We start from the raw sequence: 16,674 nt of genomic DNA, 5'->3' as shown, positions 1-16,674 counted from the left end.
CAGAAGTTCGAAATTTGGTTCGAAGATGCCTACGGCCTTCGTCTGTAACGATGCGAAAGCGTCGCGCCCTGCGGCGTCATCCTAGATTTCGGCGACTCTTCAAACAGCGACGTTTCAACGCGTGAGAGAAAAAGGCCGGGTCTCAGAAGTCTCTTGTGAGATGTGAGGTGAGTTAATGACGTCACATAGGCACCAAATTCCGCCACAGTTCCGTCCAGTACAGTCATGGGCTTGTCACAAGGCGCGAAGGTCGTCACCCACATCCCCCCACCCCTACTCGCATCTCACCCTCTCTCTTGACTCCTCTGTGGCGGAGGTCAGAACAAAGAAACCCAGCGTTTGAATCACGCAGTTTTCTTATCGATGGCCGAGGAAAACATTTCAGACACACCGCCGCTCAGAATATATAGGAAATGGGCTCACGGGATATTATAGACGGCATCAGTGAAATCACTCCTTACTTTGACGCGTTCATTTACACACATTTCTTTGTCGAAAACGACAGTTCCCAGCGTAATGTGCAAAAGAACGCCGTCCTTGACAACCTTAAGGTACGTCTGACGCACTCCGGACGATTCAATCATTCTCTAAGGATATCGTGGGTTCTCCATAGTCGCAGAGGATTCGTCTATCGACATATACGAGTATGTACGCGATCTTCTGCGCCGCGAATAAGTTTGCTGAATTCGCGTGGAAGCAAGCCTTTCTCTAACTTTCCAAATTGCGGAGTTTCTGTGCACCCACTACCCCGGCATTAATTTCCGTAGGTATTTAGTATAATTTAACAACGAGTTTCTCGTGTTTTGTCTCGTTTTCTGGGCTACGTTCCCATTTCTCATTAACACAACATTACTATGAGCGAACCGGCGGTTTTATGTGCGGCCATCAGTGTGCGCAATGCATGACCTAATTATTCGTTGGCTTCTCTGGTTTTCCCCGGCGGTAGAGGGATTAGCGGTTGACATTAGCTCAACGTTTTCAGGGTACGCCCGATTGTGTTTTCTCTACAATAGCGATTTGTGGATGCTCCTTCCATGCACAAGGGAGCGTTATTTCACCTATTCTGTGTAACATGTATGCAAAAGAACCATCACACCAGCCGAGAATAAAAAGATTCACATATGCAGACACCGCCATTACTGATCAGAGAAGAGGTTGAAACAAAACTGGCAGAGTCTTTGGGCACCTTTGGGAACTACTATGAAGAATGTCACCTGAGAGCTAATCCTCAAAAAAATTCAAGTATACACATTCCACCTGAATACTAGAGAAGGTACTAGACAGTTGGAAATAGAATGGAGAGGAGTTAGACTACACTACTGAACCAAACCGAAATACTTGAAAGCCACCCTGGACCGTACACTGGCATTTAAAAAACACCGCAGTGAACTTACAGGAAAAAAATGACCAGCAAACAATAGTAAAAGCAAACTGACTAGATCAACATCGGGAGCGCAGCCGGAAGTTATTAATCATCATCAGCTTTATTTTGGAGGCGGAGAATATGCAGCCCAGTATGGGAGGCGTCTTGGCACTCCAGCATTCCAGACTAACGGACGTCACTTTAAATGAGACTTTCGGGATCGTCACCGAATGCCCGAACCTGTCCACGTAACTTCCCGATCTGCTGCCATAGCACCTCGAAATATCAGATGCAAAGTAGCCAGTGAAACAGAGAGGAGAAAGCAGCAAACCGGCAGGGCTCAACTGTGTGTAAGAGAAAGTATTATTTTTTTGGAAAAAATTCACCTGAAAATTGGAGAAGCTTATGTGTGATGCAATTTATTTAGGAAATTTAATAGCAACGAACTCTCACGACTTTGACGATTTCTTAATTTACGTGGTCTAACTCAAGGTGTGCACTCAGCATCATGAATATATCCATAAATACTATGACAGTGAACTAAGATCTGTAGGCATTGCGAGCGTGTAAATGAGGATACCGTCGTATAAGAAATCTCAGATCCCTGGCATTAATGTAAGGGTGTCGTAATTTTCTCCTTTCAGAAGTCCAGTACGACGACTTCCACATTGTCAGCTTGTTGAATACTGATTCGCGCGACCGCTACGGCCGCAGGTTCGAAACCTGCCTCGGGCAGTTGTGTGATGTCCTTAGGTTGGTTAGGTTTAAGTAGTTCTAAGTTCTAGGGGACTGATGACCTCAGAAGTTAAGTCCCATTGTGCTCAGAGCCATTTGAACCATTTTGAACTCCATTTACTTGTTATCAGATTGCAGGAGAAAATGCGAAGAGCTTACCATGTTCTTGGCGCACAGTACGGCGATTCTGCCTTACAGCTGTCGTACGTGTTCGACTGGAACCTTGACGATGAGCATGACTTCACTTGATTTCCCGTTAAGTCCAATAGCGAGTCGCTGTCACATCACAAATCTGGTTAATGATAACGCTGTCTCACATGCGTATGCAGCATCTCTGTGTCCTCCACAATGATCAGTCAGTGCTGTTCAGCCCCCGTCTGTACTCTGCCAGGCCTGTTAACAACACTAAATACGAACAAAAATAGTGCACACTCGTGGCTAGGCCACAGAGAACTGCTACTCTAACTGTAAACATAAGCGCCGACGGTTGTGTACGTGTACAACGTTACATTGACATTAGATCGTGTATTCTGACAGCTTCACGTATTTCGTGGTACTTGTTATGTGCCTTAATCAAAAGTAAGATCACATTATAGTTAAATTCTTTTATCTTGGGGGCTCGCGCATGCCCGCCCAGACGCGGGAGATTGCTGTGTTGCCAGTTGCACGCGCCAAGAGAAGCAGCGCCATAGTATAGTACAGTTTGCAAACTTACGTTTTGGAAGGGGAGCGCGCAGTTTATGAAGTAAAGCCACCACGGCCGCAATAACCCTTTCGCTGCTACAGAGACGTGCTCCCCGCATTTTGTCATCACTGCATTGCTCGCCTGTGCAGACACATGGTGTTCCGACTGCTTTGACACAGTTATCATTCGATTTCACAAAAACTATTTGGCCCAAAAATTTGATTTTTACACATCTTCTTGACTGATACCTTCCCCCCATAAACACTTAATTTTGTTTCGATGTTCAACGCAGTTATTGTGCAGTATTAAATGTAGTAATCCATTGCACGACATTTTTAAGAGTCTGCGGAGGTAAAAGACCACAGTGTATACTTTCCGTATGGTCGATTTTAGTTGCCACTAGAAATTTCAAAAAATTGCATTCAAACAAATAAAATTCATGAAGTAAGACACTTCGATATTATTTTTAAGTAAAGAAAATATTAAGCTCTGAACAGTGTTAGAACGTTCTGCTTAGCAGTCAAACAGCTTCACCATTACGCTAATGCAGCTCAGCATTCAACAGACTTCCTTGAGGACTTTAAAGAATCACGCAGTATACCAGCAAACACTGTTGGTATGACTATGAATTACTCACGTTTCGTCGAAGTACATCAGGAAATAAACAATTACCGCTGTTCTTTACTGGGAAAAAGCGGTTAGTGAGAATGAATTTCCTTGCTATCGCCTGAATTAGGAAGCTTATTGCTTGTTTGGTTTAATTAATTAATAGAATACGAAGCAATTGGCATGAAGAATGCTTTTTCCAAACATTCTTTTATAGAATATCTGTTATCAAGACATTGCTTTTGTTCAATTACTTTATTTAGGACTGAACGTTTCTAAAACTGAAGACACTCGTCCGTGCTCTGCACTGCAGTCGAACTCTGGCAACGTCGTTCTCTGTTCATTGGCTGACTGTGTTTTGTGAAGTCAGATGCGCTGAACGAACCTAAACTCGGCCGCCGTCGTAAATGACGCGCACTTTAGCGTCAGTGAAATGTTTTTGAGTGACAGGAGATACACGAAAGAAATCGCTGGTGTACCAGGTACGATAAATTTTTGCCGCGAGACGTTCTTGTGTGCGTTGTCTGAAGGTCATTCAAGGCTTTTGTCATTAATGTAATCAACGACACCGTGCACACAACGCTGTGCGATTATGTTAACTTCTGGTTCGTTTATAAATATCCATGGAGCCACTCACTAACACGACACATACACCTATTCTTGAAATGAGCCCTTTTGTTCTGGCACAGCTCTCTGTTGGGATAACTCGAGACTACGAATGCCTGGCTCGTGCTCACCCGTCCGCCACATTAAACCTGAGAATACTTTCGTCCCCCTGGTGATAGTTTCAACAGTAGCAGGGACACGGCCGCTGCTGAGAGACCGCTTTTAGACGCAGCGCTTATCCCAGGTGACTTCATTACCAGCGGAGAGCGGGGCAGTTAGCTTTTACTGCCAATGAGCGAGCCGTCCCCCCTCCCTTCCCCCCCCCCCCCCCTTTCCTTCGTCCGCTGTGTACTCCCACTTGGTTTCTGCCTCCTTACTCGCCGAGGAGGGACCGTGCGATCGAAGAGAAGTTCGTCCACGAGGAACAGGGAGTACGTGGCAGCCGACAGCTCTTAGAAGACGTTTAAGCAGCAGTCGTAACTGACGTATTTTAGACTATTAATAACGTAATAGGAGGTAGTTCTGGCATTTTGGAAGACTAAGAACGTGACATTGCTATCCTGAGTGGAAGTGAAGAAGAATTAAATGATCTGCTGAACGGAATGAACAGTCTAATGAGTACACAGTATGGTTTGAGAGTAAATCGGAGAAAGACGAAGGTAATGAGAAGTAGCAGAAATGAGAACAGCAAGAAACTTAACATCAGGATTGATGGTCACGAAGTCAATGAAGTTAGGGAATTCTGCTACCTAGGCAGTAAAATAACCAATGACGGACGGAGCAAGGAGGACATCAAAAGCAGAGTCGCTATGGCAAAAAAGGCATTTCTGGCCAAGAGAAGTCTACTAATATCAAATACCGGCCTTAATTTGAGGAAGAAATTTCTGAGGATGTACGTCTGGAGTACAGTAGTGTATGGTAGTGAAACATGGACTGTGGGAAAACCGGAGCAGAAGAGAATCGAAGCATTTGAGATGTGGTGCTATAGACGAATGTTGAAAATTAGGTGGACTGATAAGGTAAGGAATGCGGAGGTTCTACGCAGAATCGGAGAGGAAAAGGAATATATGGAAAACACTGATAAGGAGAAGGGACAGGATGACAGGACATCTGCTAAGACATGAGGGAATGACTTCCATGGTACTAGAGGGAGCTGTAGAGGGCAAAAACTGTAGAGGAAGACAGAGATTGGAACACGTCAAGCAAATAATTGAGGATGTAGGTTGCAAGTGCTACTCTGAGATGAAGAGGTTAGCACAGGAAAGGAATTCGTGGCGGGCCGCATCAAACCAGTCAGTAGACTGATGACCAAAAAAAAAAAGAACGTTAATGAAACCACCGCTTCACTTGGGATAATGATTCCCACACATTTCGCGGTCGGAAACGACAGAGGGCAGTGTGATAACAACAGGACGACGTTCTTGAGAAATATGGTCATTGCTGCCAACTTCTGGGCGGTTCGGTCTCATCCTAAGGACATCAAAGGGCTGCAACCGCACACAAAGTGTTCTCACTCCTTTGGAGTACAGCGTGACAGCACTTTCTCTGTGCCATACACAGTGGAACCACTAGTGACAGCTCAAAACCATGCAAAGAAATTTAAATGTGATCCGAAGCAGAAAAGTGCTTTCACCCCTCCTTTTCCGCGCCCTCTTGTAGCATCATCACCATGAGCGCTCGGCATCGTCAGATGAGTGAGTAAAATGGCAAAAGTGTCCTCTAAGAGTCCCACAATTCGGCAACATTACCGATACCATCCACACACCTTTGTTGAGCAATTTGAAAATGCACCTTTCAGAAACTCTGACACCAATTCAGTATTGCGGCTGCCCTAGCGCCTTAAGGTAGCCAGACATCACTCAAGGGGACCACACTGTGGTTCAGGCCGAAAAAAATCGATTTTCGGTTTTCATCATATTTCGATAGATTAAGGTTTTATTTAGGTCCTATGAAAAGGATTTTGCTTAAAAAAATTTTTTTCGACCATTTAAAGAGCATTTTCCTACCACGTGTGTTTATGTGCCACGCCCACTTTTCTGTCACCCACTGTCAACCCACCCACTGTCAACTCTAAGCCATATGGAGATGCCATTATTAGCAAAATAGAATGTGTAGGCCATGTTCAAAAACGTTTGGGAACAAGGCTTAGAAAAGTAGCTGTTGATATGAGAGGAAAAAAAATTAGAAAATGGAAAATTGTTGACCGCACAGGGTCAGTTAGCTAAAATTGAAATAGAAAACTTGCAGGTATACTATGGGCAGGCAATTAGGAGAAATAAAGAAAATCTGAAGGCAATGAAGAGAGATGTTTGGGCCATATTCTTCCATAAGTCCTCTTCTGATGATAAGCCATGTCATCAGGAGAAAATTCGTGGTGCCAATTCAATAGGGCTCAGGCAACTGGAGAATCTTTTTCTCACCAGCATTCTCTACCTGCTACTGTTATTACAGAATTAAACATATTTTCAGAGACTTGGCTCATCCTGACCTTCTGAGGAAACGTCTGGCTGGGCAGACACAGAATCCAAATGAATGTTTCAACAGCATAATTTAGAACTGCCTTCCTAAAACTGTATTTGTAGGCATGCATACAATGAAACTAGGAGTTCATGACGCTGTTATTATATTCAATTGCGGTAATATTGGAAAGTGTTGGGTACTGAAAAAACTGGGAATTAATCCTGGTGAAAATCTGATCACTGGGCTGCAACATTGCGATAAAATGAGGACAGCCGATGCAGACAGGTCTGCATCTAATATGGCCAAGAAAGCAAGACAAACATCCGGGAAGGTGAGAAAGAAGCTGGAAGACCTGCTAGAAGCCAAAGAAGGGCCATCATATGCAGCAGGACAGTTTTAATTAACCGTAAGTAACAAATTTCAAAAGTTTTTTCTTCAAAGTCAATTTCCCACAAACTAAAATTTTCAGTACATACGCACCATTATATCAGAAACTATCACAGATAAATGAATGAAATTTTCAGAGACTCTGCATAACATAAAAATCCACGTCTGGTACTATATTCATTAATATTCCTCAATTAGAAAGTTAACAAAAAATATTTTCTGCTGAAAAAACTTAATATTTTTGTTAATAAATTTAAAAAAGCATTTCTTAAGAACTATAAAATGGATAAAGTAGATATTAGTCCACTTGACTATTAGCATCATGTAGCATACAGTAAAAGTATTAAGGTCCTGCATCAAATAGTTTTTTCAGAAATACTTGCCTAAATTAACATGGGTTAGATAGGCAGGGTGTGGTCTCCTTAAGATTAACGAAGGCGTTGCCTAACCGATTCTGAGCGGCGGTGCGTCTAATATGTTTTCCTCGGCCACGCGGAAAGAAACCGCGTGATTTCAAAGCTAGACGTCGCGGTTCTAACGTCCACTGTAGAGACATTAAAAGAAGGGGTGAAATGGGCGTAAGACCTTCCCACCGGTGACACAGTGGATTAGGCAGAATTAAGGCGAAATTTGGTGCGATTGCAACATCATTAACCGACTTGGCAGCTCACATGAACTTCTTAGCTCTGGCTTCTTTTTTCTTTTTTTTTTTTTTTTTTTTTTCGTGGGTGTTGACACCTTACTGTTTGAAGTGCCACCAAGCAAGCTTTTGCATCGTTACAGAGGAAATTTGCAGGCACCTTTGACACAAATTTCAAACTGATGCATTTCAGTGGGAGACAATTACGGGGTTTCGAATAAGTGATCTTTTAATTTTGGTGCGCAAGTGTATATATTTTGAGGCAGCATAAGTCGTAGCGCACAAATTACCCGCACTATGCAGGGTGAGTTTTTCCACCGTGTGCAAACTCTAGCGATTGATCGATGAGAGGATACGGAACAAACAACGTGTTATGAATGAAATTTTCACTCTAAAGCGGAGTGTGCGCTAATATGAAACTTCCTGGCAGATGAAAACTGTGTGCCGGACCGAGACTCGAACTCGGGACCTTTGCCTTTCGCGGGCAAGTGCTCTACCAAGTGGCGGAATTAAAGCTGTGAGACCGGGGCGTGAGTCGTGCTTGGGTAGCTCAGTTGGTATAGCACTTGGCTGAGAAAGGCAAAGGTCCCGAGTTCGAATCTCGGTTCGGCACACAGTTTTAATCTGCCAGGAAGTTTCATATCAGCGCACACTCCGCTCTAGAGTGAAAATTTCATTCTAGAAACAACCCCCAGGCTGTGGCTAAGCCATGTCTCCGCAGTATCCGTTCTTCCAGGAGTGCTAGTTCTGCAAGGTTCGCAGGAGAGCTTCTGTGAAGTTTGGAAGGTAGGAGTCGAGGTACTGGCGGAATTAAAGCTGTGAGGACGGGGCGTGAGTCGTGCTTGGGTAGCTCAGTTGGTAGAGCACTTGCCCGCGAAACGCAAAGGTCCCGAGTTCGAGTCTCGGTCTGGCACACAGTTTTAACCTGCCAGGAAGTTTCAACGTGCAATGAACTTACGTCCGGAAATGCATTATTTCCATGCTAGAGACCATTATTAAATCATACATAGCTAAAGACTGCGGTCTAATAAGTGCTGTACCGTGCAGTCACAGTTACAGTATGTGTTGAAAATAGTTTCCATGTGGCTCAATGCACGCTCGTACACGCCGTAGCGCGTTCTCTCTCACACGTTCACATCAGCCAGGCTGCATCCGAACAGTGTCAAAGGCAATACGAATACGTTGCCCTAGCGTCTCGACATCTGGAATCGGCTCTGCATACACGATACATTTGAGATGGCCCCATAACCAGAAATGGCGCGGGTTGAGATCCGGTGAACGAGCAGGCCATGCAACTGGGCCCCCTCGTCCGATCCATCGGCCAGGCAAGACACGACTGAGCTGCGTCCGGACGTCAAGGGCGATGTGGGCTGGAGCACCGTCATGTAGCAGCCACGTAACCCTTCGAATCAACAGTTGCTCTTCTACCAGCAGGGGAGGCAAAGTCACCCGCAAGAAACGCCCATTGTACCGGCCTGTTGGGCGACGTGGAAAGAAGACTGGTCCCCCAAATATGGTCGCCAACTATCCTGGCCCACACAATGCGGCTGCACCGATGCTGATGATTCGCTGTCCATGTACAATGGGCATTCTGCGTACTGTCTCACAGATGAGTGTTAAGAAAGTTGAGATACCACTCAGTGCAAAGGTAGCCTCACCTGTGAAGTGGATGGATGACGCAAATCCCGGAATCGTGGTTGCCTTGTGAAGGAACCAGTGACAAAACTGCTCCAAAACGCCCATTGTGCCGGCCTGTGATGCGACGTGGAAAGAAGACTGGTCCCCCAAATGTGGTCGCCAATTATCCTGGCCCACACAATGTGCTGCACTGATGCTGATGATTCGCTGTCCATGTACAATGGGCATTCTGCGTACTGTCTCACAGATGAGTGTTAAGAAAGTTGAGATACCACTCAGTGCAAAGGTAGCCTCACCTGTGAAGTGGATGGATGACGCAAATCCCGGAATCGTGGTTGCCTTGTGAAGGAACCAGTGACAAAACTGCTCCGAAACGCCCATTGTGCTAGCCTGTGATGCAACGTGGAAAGAAGACTGGTCCCCCAAATATGGTCGCCAATTATCCTTGCCCACACAATGCGGCTCACCAATGCTGATGATTCGCTGTCCATGTACAATGGGCATTCTGCATACTGTCTCACAGATGAGTGTTAAGAAAGTTGAGATACCGCTCAGTGGAAAGGTAGCCTCACCTGTGAAGTGGATGGATGACGCAAATCCCGGAATCGTGGTTGCCTTGTGAAGGAACCAGTGACAAAACTGCTCCGAAACGCCCATTGTGCTAGCCTGTGATGCCACGTGGAAAGAAGACTGGTCCCCCAAATATGGTCGCCAATTATCCTGGCACACACAATGTGGCTGCACCGATGCTGATGATTCGCTGTCCATGTACAATGGGCATTCTGCATACTGTCTCACAGATGAGTGTTAAGAAAGTTGAGATACCACTCAGTGCAATGGTAGCCTCACCTGTGAAGTGGATGGATGACGCAAATCCCGGAATCGTGGTTGCCTTGTGAAGGAACCAGTGACAAAACTGCTCCGAAACGCCCATTGTGCCGGCCTGTGATGCGACGTGGAAAGAAGACTGGTCCCCAAAATGTGGTCGCCAATTATCCTGGCCCACACAATGTGCTGCACCGATGCTGATGATTCGCTGTCCACGTACAATGGTCATTCTGCATACTGTCTCACAGATGAGTGTTAAGAATAGGATGGATGACGCAAATCCCGGAATCGTGGTTGCCTTGTGAAGGAACCAGTGACAAAACTGCTCCGAAACGCCCATTGTACCGGCCAGTTAGATGATGTGGAAAGAAGACTGGTCCCCCAAATATGGTCGCCAATTATCCTGGCCCACACAATGCGGCTCACCAATGCTGATGATTCGCTGTACACGTACAATGGGCATTCTGAATAATGTCTCACAGATGAGTGTTAAGAAAGTTGAGATACCACTCAGTGCAAAGGTAGCCTCACCTGTGAAGTGGATGGATGACGCAAATCCCAGAATCGTGGTTGCCTTGTGAAGGAACCAGTGACAAAACTGCTCCGAAACGCCCATTGTGCCGGCCTGTGATGCGACGTGGAAAGAAGACTGGTCCCCAAAATGTGGTCGCCAATTATCCTGGCCCACACAATGTGCTGCACCGATGCTGATGATTCGCTGTCCACGTACAATGGGCATTCTGCATACTGTCTCACAGATGAGTGTTAAGAATAGGATGGATGACGCAAATCCCGGAATCGTGGTTGCCTTGTGAAGGAACCAGTGACAAAACTGCTCCGAAACGCCCATTGTACCGGCCAGTTAGATGATGTGGAAAGAAGACTGGTCCCCCAAATATGGTCGCCAATTATCCTGGCCCACACAATGCGGCTCACCAATGCTGATGATTCGCTGTCCACGTACAATGGGCATTCTGAATAATGTCTCACAGATGAGTGTTAAGAAAGTTGAGATACCACTCAGTGCAAAGGTAGCCTCACCTGTGAAGTGGATGGATGACTCAAATCCCAGAATCGTGGTTGCCTTGTGAAGGAACCAGTGACAAAACTGCTCCGAAACGCCCATTGTGCTGGCCTGTGAAAGAAGACTGGTCCCCCAAATATGGTCGCCAATTATCCTGGCCCACACAATGTGGCTGCACCGATGCTGATCATTCGCTGTCCATGTACAATGGGCATTCTGCATACTGTCTCACAGATGAGTGTTAAGAAAGTTGAGATACCGCTCAGTGCAAAGGTCCTGTGAATAGGATGGATGACGCAAATCCCGGAATCGTGGTTGCCTTGTGAAGGAACAAGTGACAAAACTGCTCCCGATGCGAAAAGTCTGTCGCTAGTAAGCCCTGCACACGCTGTAAATGGAACTGTAGTAACAATTGTCATGGAGAATGTTCCACACTGTCGTCTGGACTACCCTGCACTGCCTGGTATTGACACGGCGGCCGCCTTGCGCAGTGTTAACCACATTTTCATCTAAGTCTGGTGTCCAAACATTTCGGGTACGACCTTCGTGATTTGCTAATTCCTCAGACAAACAGCGAAACACTGCAGTAAATGTTGATTGCTGTGGTAGTTGTCGGCGGGGATAGGTCTCCTGATACAACCATGCTGGCCGCCGCCCATCGCCATTTGCCTTTGTGTAAGCCAATACGATACTCTCTATGCGAATACGGAACCATTATGCACAAGGCTATATCACAGCCACCACAAGGTGAATCAGCCAATTACTGTGGCAGGAGAGGGCGCTAGGGCGTGACGTATGAGGAACGTTACCACCCTGTAGGAGGAAACCATGCACATGTGACCGGCCGCGGTGGCCGAGCGGTTCTAGGCGATTCAGTCCAGAACCGCATGACTGCTACGGTCGCAGGTTCGAATCCTGCCTCGGGCATGGATGTGTGTGATGTCCTTAGGTTTTAACCTCAGATGTTAAGTCCCATGGTGCTAAGAGCCATTTGAACCATGCACATGTAACTGTGGTTGCGTGCTAAAGTGTGTCTTAGGCCGCAGTCTCTGTAACAGAGTATGATTGAATAAATGGTCTCTAGCATGGAAACCATGCATTTCCGGACATAAGTTCATTACACGTGTTCTGTTCCATGTCCCCTCATCGATCAACCCCTAGAATTTGTACTCACTGGAAAAAGTCACCCTGTATTTACCCAGTATTTGAGAGTGAGAGCACTTACACACAAATTCAAATCTTTTCTAAACATTTTCATTAATTTTTTGGGTGGATATTTCGGAACTAATGAAACCAAAATAATTAGAGGTTTTCAGTCTTCAGTGATAAAGGTATCACATTCCCTACGTTAAGTATTTAACCCATTAGTACCATTTGTAAAGTAATCAGACGTTCGATGCTGTTTTATAAGTGGGACTCCTATTTCTGCAAGAAACAGGGGGTATGGGGAGAGGACTGTTACTGGTACTTTCATAACATGCAACTTACAATACAGAAACATCCAAATACAATAATTCGTTAACTACCAATACGTTGTTTTCCGTCATATTATTACATCCAATCGTACCAGAAACTGTGCATTTTCGAGAGATCCTGACTGTGCTCCTGCTTTGAAACAGCATATCACATTAAGGCGGTGAAGATATAATATAGAACATAACAAATATGGGCTTCCAACTGCAAACGACGTTATTCAATATTGCGTCTTCCAACTTCTGTTTGTGACAGAATGCGACCTTGTGTTTGATTGGCGACGTTCCTCTCCATGAAGCAAAGTCTGGCTTATTCAGACTTCCCCGCATCAGAATTCTGTGATGCGTAAAATTCCACATTATTATATCACAAAACTCGTCGAGCTCCACGTCCACAAACGCTTTCGAGTTCCGTGCGAGGAAGGCTTTAGTGTAGCTGGCAAGAATCTGTTTGAGAAGTGACTTCCAGTCTCCCTGCGACCATTCGTACCGCCACCTTCATATATCTTCATCTACATCTACGTGATTACTCTGCTATTCACAATAAGGTGCCTGGCAGAGGGTTCAATGAGCCGCCTTCAAGCTGTCTCTCTACCGTTCCAGTCTCGAACGGCACGCGGGAAAAACGAGCACTTAAATTTTTCTGTGCGAGCCCTGATTTCTCTTATTTTGTCGTGATGGTCATTTCTCCCTATGTAGGTGGGTGCCAACAGAATGTTTTCGCAATCGGAGGAGAAAACTGATGATTGAAATTTCATGAGAAGATCCCGTCGCAACGAAAAACGCCTTTGTTTTAATGATTTCCACTCCTATTCACTTATCATGTCTGTGACACTATCTCCCCTATTTTGCGATAATACAAAACGAGCTGCCCTTCTTTGTACTTTTTCGATGTCATCCGTCAGTCCCACTTGATGCGCATCCCACATCGCACAGCAATACTCCAGAATAGGGCGGACAAGCGTGGTGTAAGCAGCCTCTTTAGTAGACCTGTTGCACCTTCTAAGTGTTCTGCCAATGAATCGCAGTCTTTGGTTTTCTCTACCCACAATATTATCTATGTGATCGTTCCAATTTAGGTTATTTTTAATTGTAATCCCTAAGTATTTAGTTGAATTTACAGCCATTAGATATGTGTGACTTACCGCGTAATCGAAATTTAGCTGATTTCTTTTAGTACTCATGTGAATAACTTCACACTTTTCTTTATTCGGGGTCAACTGCCACTTTTCGCACCATACAGATGTCTTATCTAAATCATTTTGCAAGTCGTTCTGATTATCTGATGACTTTATAAGATGGTAAATGACAGTATCATCTGCAAGCAATCTAAGACGGCTACTCAGATTGTCTCCTATGTCATTAATACATAGAGGGCCTAAAGCACTTCCATGGGGAACGCCGGACATCACTTCTGATTTACTCGATGACTTTCCGTCTGTTACTACGAACTGTGACCTTTCTGACAGAAAATCACGAATCCAGTCGCACAACTGAGGCGATACTCCGTAAGCACGCAGTTTGGTTAGAAGGCGCTTGTGAGGAACGGTGTCGTAAGCCTTCTGTAAATCTAAAAACATGGAATCAATTTGACATCCCCTGTCGATAGCACTTTTTACTTCGTGAGTATAAAGAGCTAGTTGTGTTTCACAAGAACGATATTTTCTGAATCCGTGCTGACTATGTGTCAATAAATCATTTTCTTCGAGGTACTTCATAATGTTCGAATACAGTATATGTTCCAAAACCCTACTGCAAATCGACGTTAGTGATATAGGCCTGTAATTCAGTGGATTACTCCTACTTCCCTTTTTGGGTATTGGTGTGACTTGAGCAATTTTCTAGTCTTTAGGCACGGATCTTTCTGTGAGCGAGTGGTTGTATATAACTGGTAAATATGGAGCTATATTTTCATCACACTCTGAGAGGAACCTGACTGGTATGCAATCTGGACTGGAGGCCTTGCCTTTATTAAGTGATTTAAGCTGCTGCGTTACTCCGAGGATATCTACTTCTATGTTTCTCATCTTGGCAGTTGTTCTTGATTGGAATTCAGTAATATTTACTTCGTCTTCTTTGGTGAAGGAGTTTCGGAAAACCGTGTTTAATAACTCTGCTTTAGTGGCACTGTCATCAGTGACATCACTGTTGCGCAGTGAAGATATTGATTGCGGCTTGCCACTGGTGTGCTTTATGTATGACCAGAATCTCTTTCGGTTTTATGCCAGATTTCGAGACAGAATTTCGTTGTGGATATCATTAAAAGCATCTCGCATTGAAGTACGCGCTATATTTCGAATTTCTGTAAAATTTTGCCAATCTTGGGGATTTTGCGTTTTTTTTAAATTTGGCATGCTTTTTTCGTTGCTTCTGCAACAACGATCTGACCCGTTTTGTGTACCATGGGGGATCATTACCACTACTTATTAATTTATGTGGTATATATCTCTCAATTGCTGTCGATATTATCTCTTTGAAAACACTCCACTAATTTTCTTCAGTTACATGATGAGATCGGAAGGAGTGAAGACTGTCTCTTAAAAAGGTGTTAAGAGCATTTTCACCAGTTTTTTTAAATAGATGTACTTTGCGTTTCTTTTTGATGGTTGTAGGTGTTACGGTATTCATAGTTTTCCAGGTGACCGACTTATCTCTCTCGTCCTTCGATGGAAAAGGTAAAAGGTTTTGTTCCGTCGCATAAAACAGAAAATGCGTTTCCGGACCGACGATTCCAAGATACGAACATCAGCGTGGAAATAATGTGAGTAAAATTTAAAGGCGACTATTTTGAGAAATAATAATCAGTTTAGGGCAAAAACTGTTTTTTGCATTGTTTTTGCAAAAATAAATAAAAATGTAAAATGTGTCCCTTGTATACCAACATTCTTGCTGTGTCCATCTCAGTACACTTGCAGTGTGGTCAGTAAATCCCACTGACTATCATCCAGTTAGGCTAAGCTCTCAATTCTGGGAGTAATACCTGTAGCGTATCGCGAACCATAAAAGCGCTCAACACGCGGCCTCATCCTAACGACATACATGGTATCTCGCTGTACTGAGCGCTGATTGCACTGAACGACCTGGAGCGATCTTCGCCTCGCAGTTCAGATAAACCTGCCACCATCGCGTATGAAAAACTTCCCCCCCCCCCCCCCCCGCTCTCTCTCTCTGTGTATTTCTCCCTCGCTCTCTCTATTCCCTGGTATTACTCCCATTTCAGCGACCCACGTATGATGGGCACTCACTTATTTAGGATTAGCAGTTGGAGTATTTCACTGGCTTCATGCGATATCTGTTGCCGTATCGTCACCTACGCTAAAGTTAGAGAGAAAATCGTGTACAATATCCACATACGAATCGCTTAAATTCTCTGCTGAGCATTTTTGTGCTTTAACTGCTGTGTTTAGTTGATATGTGTGAAATGAGGGATCAGCCCTCCATTTACCCAGATGGAAGTGTCCAGTACGAAATACTGGCAAACGCGAGGGCCACTGAGATTATTCGGGCAGCGCGCCTTTGGTGCTTATAACGCAGCCGTCGAGATTTACTGTTTAATTATCATTCCTAGTGATCAGGAACGTATCGGACTCCAGTGCTGCGTTACAACAAAAATTTTATAATGCACGAATAAAGGGAGTACTTCGCTTTTGGGTTCACAATACTAAAAGTGAAAAATAAAAATGACTTTTTTGCTCACACGATATATTCTACAATACTGCATTTGCGTAACACCAATATAGCACACTAATAATCCACACACCTATTCATACAAACTGCGTTATTGACGATGACAATACACTATTATGCTGTGCAGCTAATAAAAGGTAATCAGAAAGATTTCAAGAAATGAATTTAAATAAATTTCAGCGCCAAGTAGTATCACTGATTCGAATTTGTCCTTCCATAGCAAAGTAATGGCTGCTACTTTGTCAAGATAGATTAATTAATATTAATAAAGGTTAAGATTAACTTAGTAAAGGCAGTTTCGTCTTCTTTAAGATGAATTTGTCTTATTAGAGTGGAGGAGGGGAGGGGGGGGGGGAGAAGTATAATAAATGTTAAGATTGACTTTAACAAAGGCGGTTTCGTATACTTCAGACTCAATATGTCTAATTAGGGTGGGTGGGGAGGAGGATATAGTTATTAACCAGGGAGTAAGCCAAGAGCGTGAATTATCACCCACTCTTTTTAACATTTGGACGGGCGATATCCCACACATCTGAAGAATCT

This window comes from Schistocerca serialis, chromosome 1 (assembly GCF_023864345.2).
Source record: "Schistocerca serialis cubense isolate TAMUIC-IGC-003099 chromosome 1, iqSchSeri2.2, whole genome shotgun sequence".
NCBI lineage: Eukaryota > Metazoa > Arthropoda > Insecta > Orthoptera > Acrididae > Schistocerca > Schistocerca serialis.
This window is presented reverse-complemented; position numbering follows the sequence as displayed.